Here is a 10,246-nt window from a genome sequence, read left to right as displayed (position 1 = left end):
TGCATTTTGGGACCCGTGATGTCAGGTCCATTGATTTTCCTAGCCAGATTTCTGGGGCCTTGTATTTCCAGTTGGTTCCCAGAGACTGGGGCACCCAATATGGTATTCTAACCCCTCACTCTTCTGGTAACTCCACATTCATCTGGTAACATCCCTCCCTATTCTATGTTGCCATGTCAGGGGTTGGGTTTTTTGTGACTGTATTTTTGCCTCTCCTACCCATCTTGATGTGGTTCTTTTATCTTTGTTGTATTCTTTTGTTGTTATTATTTGTTTTTGAAAGCAGTTCATCTAGTTTTCATATCTATTTCAGAAGGAAATGATTCATATGTAGCTGTAGATTTGATGTTTTCATGGGAGAAGGTAAGTTCATCAACTAAAACTTCCTCCAAAAATGTCAATATGAACAGTGCTGGAGGTGAATTTCAACTTTGAAGAGAGCCAAGTTGTAATGTGTGGGGACAGAAGACTGTGAGTTGCAGATGGGAGTGGGGATTGCATGTGAGATCATTCTGATATGAGTTGGAAATCTTAAAAACACAGAACATAAAATTCATAACTGCTTATTAAATTTTGAGATGGAGACGAGGAAGGCAGAAAATAGGGAATTTTGAATGCTGACAGTATTGTAATTCTATTGGCTCTTTACATGCAATTAAAACCTGCCAAAATCTCACCCACTCAGATCTCCTTCCTTTGGCGATTTGGTTCTCTGCCAAACATTGGGTAATAAGTAGAATTTGCAAGTCCTCTGAACACAGAGCTGCAGCTTTTCAGAGGAAAAAATCAAAACAAGATTACACGGTAAGAATAAAACTAATATTTTGGTATATTTTTTTTCTCAGGTTTGGCAAAATAAGATCTTGGGAACCATGGAGAAATATTTTATTTCTAAAAAATAGAGAATTAGGCTGAATGTTGCTATTTATTACCAATACCATCAAAAGTTGAAAATAATAATAGTTGCTACTAACATAATTGCATTTTAATTTATTTTGGGTGATTTGGAAAATTATTAATAAATTGCTAAAATTGATTATCAATAGTCTTTATACTAAGTTTTTTCCTTTGCCACAAAACTTTATGAAACAAGTTGATCATTGTACTTCCAAGAAAAATCTACCACTGTTGTTTACCAGTGCTTTCAAAAAAGGAGGACAAGTAGAACTGAGAGAGATCATCCCTTCAAAGTCATCTACTCAAAAATAAACTGTTTTTGAAAAAATAAGTATTTGACACCCTAAATGACTAAATGAGTAAATTCAAAATCTTATTAGTTTTGCTACTATTCTTCATTTAGGCAATTTCATTTAAAGATTGAGTTTTTCTCTTTATTTGTTGCTCTCTGCCTCATGGCAAGTTTTTCTCCTTGCACTTTTCTCTGCCTTATGTTTCCACACATTAATACATGCCTCCAGACTATTTTAATAAAGAAAAAGGCACAAATCCAAAAGTACTATTGTTGCACAAAATTGATTCCAGAAGGTCTTGGAAATTTAAGAGTTTAGGAGTAAGTGTGGTTGGCTCCTCCTGACTCTCACTCCCTCCTAATCACTGTGCTTCTTTAGCTTGAATCATTCCTGTATACGGTGGTCCTATGCTGTTCCCAGTATCCCTACCTATTGCTTCTCACATTTGTCTTTAGAATACTTGACGTTCCTCTTAAAATTTTGTCCTTAAAAGAGCATGTCAATGTATTCATAAAACTTCAGAATCCTCTATTTCCCAAAGAATCACCTAATTGAGTAATATACTTAAATAATTAAGAACTCTTTGAACAAACATCACTGTGGAGCCTAAAATTTCACATTTTCTCCACTCTTATCTGAAAAGATCCTAGATTTTCCATCAATCCTTGGCTGGTAGCTACATAATTCATTTTCTCAGCAATGACCTAGGTATTTTTCTATTACCCGTAACTGTTTAACTTACAATAACTACAGTCTGAATGTATTTCTTTCTCTTTCCCATTTATAGAGATGGAAGAATTCTTAGGAGACTTTTTTCTTAGGGTTTAAAACAGGGCTAAAAGTAAGGCGAGAGATTGAGAAATGGGAGCTGCCACTCCTGGTTAAGGTCTGCAGAGGGTTAAAAAAAAAAAAAAGAGCTTACAACTACTTCTGGGAATGTGTGTGAGACCTAACTGTAAAAAGTTAACTCATGGGGGAATTAAATCATTATCAGCAAATACTGTTGGGTGTGTGTATGTTTAGCACTGAAGGGAGAAAAAATAAACGCCAAGGAAAATTTATGTGAGTAAATTTGACAGAACAAGGCCTTTTTTGGAGACACTCATGCAGAATTAAATCTTTACAAGGAAGTACTGCAGAAGTGACAGCTTTGGGGTGAAAAAATTCAGGGAATTTTTATGCTAATAAATCTGGTAGCATGAGGTCATTTTTGGAGATGTGAGTGCAACTGTGCCAAAATCAATGTATCTTTCATTCAACAAGTTGAAATTTTGGCAGACATGGTAGGAATCAAGAGTGTTAGAATCTTTCTTCTTTATATTACAGCTTGTAAAAGGGACATTTAGAAACAGTAAGAGCAAAAATAATCTCATTGAAGAACAGAATGAAATCTTCACTTGTGAGGAAGAGCACTGGGTGTTATATGGAAACCAACTTGGTAATAAATTATTTTTTTTTTAATGCTTGGTTCAAAGACTTCAGAAAATCATGGTGAAACCTGTAATTTTTTTTTCAGCTTCCCTCTGGTTTCTTTGGTGCTAGCATCTGCATGCAAAAGGAAGCTTTAATAGGAATAGCCTCACAGGGCAGGCAATTTCATTATTGCAGGATAGTAATGGGAAAATAAGGAGTTTGGGGCACTTACTCCCTAAAACAGACTCCTGGCACATACTTGCATGTTGGCCTTGTTGCTGTCGGTAGATCATGCTGTGTCTGTGAACATTTTTGTTTTTGTTTTTGCTTTAAGGCAAGAGTGCAACATAGCATAATAGTAAAAATACACATATTTTTTGAGCCAGACAGGCCTTAAATCCATCATCTATCATTGACTACCTCTGTGATTTGAGATCTCGCTTAACTTTCCTGACCCTGAATTTTTTCCCTCTGGTGCAAAATATAAAAATAAACAAGCAAATAACAACAAAAAACCATCCTACCTTAGACAGGTGTTTTGATACGTATAAAGATAAAGCAAGTCAAAAGTAGTCATTAAAAGTAACATTAATCACTGAACATCTACTAAATGTAAGATATTACCACCCTCAAAAACAGTGTGGAAGTTCTTCAAAAAATTAACAATAGAACTCCCCTATGACCCAGTAATAGTACTGCTAGGAACTTACCCAAGGGATACAGGAGTGCTGATGCATAGGGATACATGTACCCCAATGTTCATAGCAGCATTTTCAACAATAGCCAAATCATGGAAAAAGCCTAAATGTCCATTACCTGATGAATGGATCAAGAAGATGTGGTTTATATATACAATGCAATACTACATGGCAATGAGAAAGAATGAAATCTGGCCATTCATGGCAATGCGGATGAAACCTGAGGGTGTCATGCTACGTGAAATAAGGCAGGCAGAGAAGGATAGATACTATATGTTTTCACTCATAAGTGTAACAGGAAAAACTTAACAGAGGACCATGGGGGAGGGGAAGGAGGAAAAATAGTTGGGGAGAGGGAGGAGCCAAACCGTGAGAGATTCTTGAATACTGAGAACAAACTGAGGGATGATGGGGGAGGGCACTTGTCAGGATGAGCACTGGGTGTTACATGGAAACCAACTTGACAATAAACTATAAAACAAAAAAGTATAAGATATTTGCCCCACATTATCCCATTTAATCCTCAGCACTTCTTTGAGATAATAACATTCTCCATTTATAAAGTTAAGCAAGTAAGATTTGGAAAGATAATGTAATCAGCAAATTTCAAACTAAAGTTAAAATCTAGAATTAAGTCTCATGAAGGAAAAGGACGAAGACAGAAGATGGATTCCAAACAACTTCACTTAATATGACCTTAATCTTTTTGTAAAGCCATTTTCAATTCAAAGTTTCCATTATTTTCAAATACAAAAACAGTGAGATGACATTAAAACCATCCATCTATTTTTTGGGGTCTACACTCATTGCCAACTGAAGAAAAGTTTCCCTGCCAGCCACCATTTTCTTATGTAATTTTCTTTGGCCATTCCCATTGATTGGTATTGCCAGAACCTGCTTGGCTGATTGCTTTCACTTTTAATTAGCACAACGGTCTACATCTAATTCCTCTTCTCTCCGAATACCTCATAAGTTAGGTGATTCCCACAATTTTCCCTCATTAGACTAGTACATCTGAAACCTTTGGCAATCATGTTTTGCTCATTACTTCTCTTGAATTTCCTAGCAAAGATTCAATGCTTTCTTAAAGAGTTTGATAGCGCTTCATTGTTTGCCTGTCTGCTGTGTTCAATATCAACCACTCTAACTTCTTAGCCTGTTGGCTCTATCAGTGGCAATAAGAAATGCTATCAAGCAGTTTATATTTTTTTAAAGAAATTATATGCTTTTTTAAAAAAGTTTCAGATGTAACTTGAAAAGGAAAGAAAGAAAGAAAGAAAGAAAGAAAGAAAGAAAGAAAGAGGAAAGGAAGGAAGAAAAAGAGGGAGGGAAGAAGAAAGAAAGAGAAGGAAGGAAGGGAAAGAAAGCTTCCATGCTGTTAATTTTTAAATTTATCTTAATAATCAAATTTAATATCATCTAATACATGATACAGTTTATCACTAAGTGGCTATTTGGTTGTGAAAAATGTCTCGTGGTTTATCCAGGGATGATGATTTTCATGTATGTTCTGATGTCCTGGAATGCCATGAGCAGAAATAAATAGGAAAAGAACCAGCCACGTGGAGTATGCCCACTGAATAGCGACATTAAGAAAGACTCTCATTTTAGTTTTGGACTATACCAGCCAATCTGGTATAATGTGTCAGTGAGGGTGGTATGGAATATCTAAAGTTTTACAGAACTATTAACAACCTGCCCAGTATTTCTGTTACTATTTGATAGGCATATATCAAATATAGGAGAAAATTCCTATAACATTATATAAGCAGTAATTTCATTCTTTGTACAAAGAGAAACTTTCACATATTATGAGAAAAATTTTACAATTAAGTTCTGGATATAGGTGATATAAAATGATATTCTGAACAGAAAACAGTTTTTAGTGCTTTTCTCTTTTGAGTATCATTATGGACTCATGATTTTTGTTGGCGTTGTAACTTAATCATTTTCAAACTCAACTTGTTTTGATTAGCTATAATTTTTTTATTGTTTTGACTCAAATTGTCACTATTTCATATATAAAAGCCCTTTTATGCTGGTTCATTTGCTCTTTTATTAATCACCTGAGAACTTTGAAAAACGCATTACTGCTTTCAGGCAACAAGTTATTCAGGCTCACCTTGCATTTCTTCCACCTGTGATAGAAACCAGCTATTCTCCAAAGAACTTTGATTTCTTTATGTGAGAAAATTATTAGATTACAGAATATGGCCCTGGGATATACACTAGATTATTTCCTTTTACAACTCGCATTAAATTAGTTCAGTTACACAGATAGGGGAGAAAATGTATATATATAAAATCAGGAGTTCCTTTTGGAAATTGCAGTGGAGTTCTAACATCACTTTATTATACATGTAGTTGAGTTTTTATCTATTTTACTATGCAATGAGCATGGAATGTTGAATGTAAGTGATAAATCACTAAATTCTACACTTGAAAAAATAATAAAATACAAATATTTTAGTTAAAATATATTTTTATTTATACTTTAGTCCAATTGTTTATTTTTAAATTTGAAAATGTTAATGCCTTATTGACATTTGTTGTTTTTGCCCCTTTGTTAGCTACATTAGTTACTGGAGGACATGAAGACCCATTTAAAAGGTCACCTTATAAATAGAATGTTAACTGAAGTTTTATGTTCATAGTGTTTACAAGTCTTTTCATTTTGTCACTATTTGTTCAACCACAATGACCTATATATATGTATATGATTTTTATAATCACTTTTACACATACAATTATATAAATTTATACATGCAAAAATTTGGGGTAAACAAATCCAATTGATGTTTTGCAAAAATGAAATAATAATAATACTATATTAGCAATCTATAAAATTAATAATAAAATAATAATAAAAGTACTGCTATTGGCCATCTGAATTTGTCTCATTGGCAAGATCTGGGTTACATGCCTACTCCAAGATATTGTTGGCAGATAGACAGGATTGCCATGAATGGCTTGTGTTTCTGCATATCTAAATTTTGTTTTTAGTGAAAGAAAGGAGATTTGTCCTCTAAGAAACAACATTCATCCTAAGTAACAAATAACTTTCTGGATGTTGACATCCTCTGATTTCTGCAGAACTCTAACCATTTTTGGTTTTTAAGAACTTCTGCAAAGGGCAGCCAAACTCTTTTCAAAGTTACCCTGAGGGTTCTACCTTACTCAAAAAAAACCCCTCAAAAATCTCTTTTAATCGGATTAATTTTCAATTATTTCAGGTCAGAAAACTAAGTCTTTAATTGGGCATATCAGAACCACTTATTTTATACAAAGGGAAGAAGAGAATGTGTTCATTTCCTGTCTGACCATTTTCCAGTCAGCTCAATGCATTTTTTAAATTTTATTTTTTAATGTTTATTTACTTTTGAGAGAGAGTCAGAGATACAGCATAAGTGGGGGAATGGTGGAGAAAGGGAGACAGAATCTGCAGCAGGCTCCAAGCTCTGAGCTGTCAGCACAGAGCCTGATACAGGGCTCAAACTCACAGATGTTGAGATCATGACCTGAGCCAAGCAGACACTCAACTAAGCCACCGAGGCACCCCAGCTCAATGAATTCTTAAACACAGACACTGACACTTCTTTTATCTTTTTAACCATGATATAGAGGGCTTGTTTAATTTGGTCAGTGTCTCTTTGACCACCACATTTAAGAATGTGGAATCTGTAATTTTAGAATTCACTGATAGTCTTCTCTTTCCTTTAACTGAAAAAATTTTTTCATTAACATATAACATACACACACAAAAAACTGCACAAATCTAACTGTATAGCTTAACAGTTTGTCACAGGGTGAGCAAACCTAAGTAATTATTTAAAGGAATAAAAGAGTACAAAACTCAGAGTCTCCCCATATCCTCTTCTAGTCATTCTCTACCTCAACAATATCATTATACTTTCTAACATCAAACACCATATATTCAATTTGCCGTGGAGTTTTTGAGCTATTTACAAGTGAATTCATACAGTATATGTCTTTTTGTGTCTAGCTTTTCACTCAAAATTATGTTTGTGAGATCCCTCTGTGTAGCTGAACACATGTTTATTCTCATTAATGGATAGAATCTCTCTAAATAAATGTGACACAATTTATGTATTATAATGCAGATGAACATTTTCCATATTTCCAGCTTAGAGTTATATAACTAAGACTGCTATGTTCCCTTACTATGCCTTTTGGAATTTTTATGTCTTATGTCTTTCATATATACCTTTAAGTAGAATTGCTGGGTCAAAAGTATGCACATGCTCAACTTTAGTGAATACTACCAAATTATTTCCCAAGTGGTTGTAGCAATTTATACTCTAATCAGCCAAGTATAATAATTCCATTTTTCCCAAATCCTTGCAAAAACTTGACATTTTCTATCTTCTTCATTTTAGCCATTTTAATAAGTGGGCATGTGGCTCTTCTTAGAAATACATTGTCAGTCTGGCAAGCTAGTAATTTTTCCCCAAACTTGAGTTACCTAGCAGACACACTTTAGAAAAATATATATCTTCCCTAAGATTATAATTTTGTAGTTGAGACATTTGTTTTTTGTGTTCCAGTTGCAAAGCAACATTAATTAAGGGTGGGGAGGGGAACAATTATATTGTATTTTGGATTCGGGGGGGGGGGGAATGAGGAACCACTTTTTAAAACTGAATACAATCATAGAAAAAAAGGATTATTCTCTTAACCCCATGGTCACAAATTTAGTTTTTATAAACTGTGTGTTTGTTTTGTTTTGTAATTAACAAATCTACACTTTCATTGCTTTGCTTTCCAGTAAGTTTAAATCCTTAAGGGATAAGGCATCACAGGGATTCTGTGGTTTAGCAGGAAGGTTACTCTGGAATTTGGTATGACCATGCCACTATTTCCATGAGCATGAGTTACTTTTCCTCAGATTACTAAGATTTTGTTTGGTTTGCCACTGGGTTGTTCTTTGCTTTGTACATATAGGCATATCTCTTGCTTGGTAGAATTCATTTTCATCTCGAGCATAAACACCTTCAATTTTTTTTGCCAGTTCAGTATTTATTATTTATTTATTTTCTTTTATAGTTTATTGACAAGTTGGCTTTCATATAACACCCAGTGCTCATCCCAACAAGTGCCCTCCTCCATGCCCATCACCCCCTTCCTCTCTTCCCCACTCGCACCAGCCCTCAGTTTGTTCTCAGTATTCAAGAGTCCCTAGTGGTTTGCCTCCCTCCCTCTCTCCAACTCTCTTCCCCCACTTTTCTATTCACATGGTTTCCTATTAGGTTTCTCCTGTTAGACCTATGAGTGACAACATATGGTATCTGTCCTCTGCCTGACTTATTTCGCTTAGCATGACTCCCTCGAGGTCAATCCATTTTGCTACAAATGGCCAGATTTCATTCTTTCTCATTGCCATGTAGTATTGCATTGTATATTTAAACCACATCTTCTTGATCCATTCATCAGGTAATGGACATTTAGGCTCTTTCCATGATTTGGTTATTGTTGAAAATGCTGCTATGAACATTGGGGTACATGTGTCCCTATGCATCAGGACTCCTATATCTGTTGTGTAAATTCCTAGCAGTGCTATTACTGGGTCATAAGGGAGTTCTATTGATAGTTTTTTGAGGAACCTCCACACTGTTTTCCAGAGTGTCTGTGCCAGGTTACATTCCCACCAACAGTGTAGGAGGGTACCCGTTTCTCTACATCCTCACCAGCATCTATAGTCTCCTGATTTGTTCATTTTAGCCAGTCTGACCAGCATGAAGAGGTATCTCAGTGTGGTTTTGATTTGTATTTCCCTGATGATGAGTGACGCTGAGCATCGTTTCATCTGCCTGTTGGCCATTTGGATGTCCTCTTTGGAGAAGTTTCTATTCATGTCATCCGCCCGTTTCTTCACTTGGATTATTTGTTTTTCAGGTGTGGAGTTTGGTCAGTTCCTTATAGATTTTGGATACTAGCCCTTTATCCAATATGTCATTTGCAACTATCTTTTCCCATTTGGTCAGTTGCCTATTAGTTTTCTTGATTGTTTCCTTTGCCGTGCAGAAGCTTTTTATCTTGATGAGGCCCCAATAGTTCATTTGTGCTCTTGACTTCCTTGCCTTTGGAGGTGTGTTGAGTAAGAAATTGCTGTGGTTGAGGTCAAGGAGGTTGTTTCCTGTTTTCTCCTCTAGGATTTTGATGGTTTCCTGTCTCACATTCAGGTCCTTCATCTATTTTGAGTTTATTTTTTTATATGGTATAAGAAAGTGGTCTAGTTTCATTCTTCTGCATGTTGCTGTCCAGTTCTCCCAGCAACACTTGCTAGAGGCAGTCTTTTTTCCATCAGATACTCCTTCCTGCTTTGTCAAAAATTAATTGGCTGTACATTTGTGGGCCCAGTTCTGGGTTCTCTATTCTATTCCATTGGTCTATTTGTCTCTTTTGGTGCGAATACCATACTGTCTTGATGATGACAGCTTTGTAGTAGAGGCTGACGTCTGGGACTGTGATGCCTCCCGTTTTGGTTTTCTTCTTCAATATGACTTTGGCTATTTGGGGTCTTTTGTGGTTCCATACAAATTTTAGGATTGTTTGTTCTAGCTTTGAGAAGAATGCTAAACACCTTTAATTCTTTTTTTTCATAATATTTTATTGTCAAATTGTTTTCCATATAACATCCAGTGCTCTTCCCCTTAAGTGCCCTCCACCATCACCACCACCTCTTTTCCCCCCTCCCCCTTCCCCTTCAACTCTCAGTTCATTTTCAGCATTCAATAGTCTCTCAAGTTTTACATCCCTCTCTCTCCCCAACTCTCTCTCCCTCCTCCGCTCCCCCTGGTTCTTCATTAGGTCTCTCCTGTTTTCCTGCTAGACCTATGAGTACAAACATATGGTTTCTGTCCTTCTCTGCCTGGCTTACTTCGCTCAGCATGACACCCTCAAGGTCCATCCACTTTCCTACAAAAC

General features: G+C 35.7%; 1 protein-coding gene across 2 annotated transcripts in view; it reads left to right on the top strand.

Annotated features, from left to right (window-relative positions):
* Positions 1-768: 768 nt before the first annotated feature.
* IL33 (interleukin 33) overlaps positions 769-10,246 on the top strand; it is a 62,076-nt gene continuing 52,598 nt past the window's right edge. For both annotated transcript variants that reach the window (XM_029920142.1, XM_029920141.1), the window contains exon 1: positions 769-804. The gene's annotated coding sequence lies outside the window, so the exon portion shown is untranslated. The remainder of the gene's footprint in view (positions 805-10,246) is intronic.

The sequence above is a fragment of the Suricata suricatta genome, chromosome 13, assembly GCF_006229205.1.
Source record: "Suricata suricatta isolate VVHF042 chromosome 13, meerkat_22Aug2017_6uvM2_HiC, whole genome shotgun sequence".
Lineage (NCBI taxonomy): Eukaryota > Metazoa > Chordata > Mammalia > Carnivora > Herpestidae > Suricata > Suricata suricatta.
The sequence above is the reverse complement of the archived record's forward strand: the minus strand, read 5'-3'. Positions and strand labels throughout refer to the sequence as shown.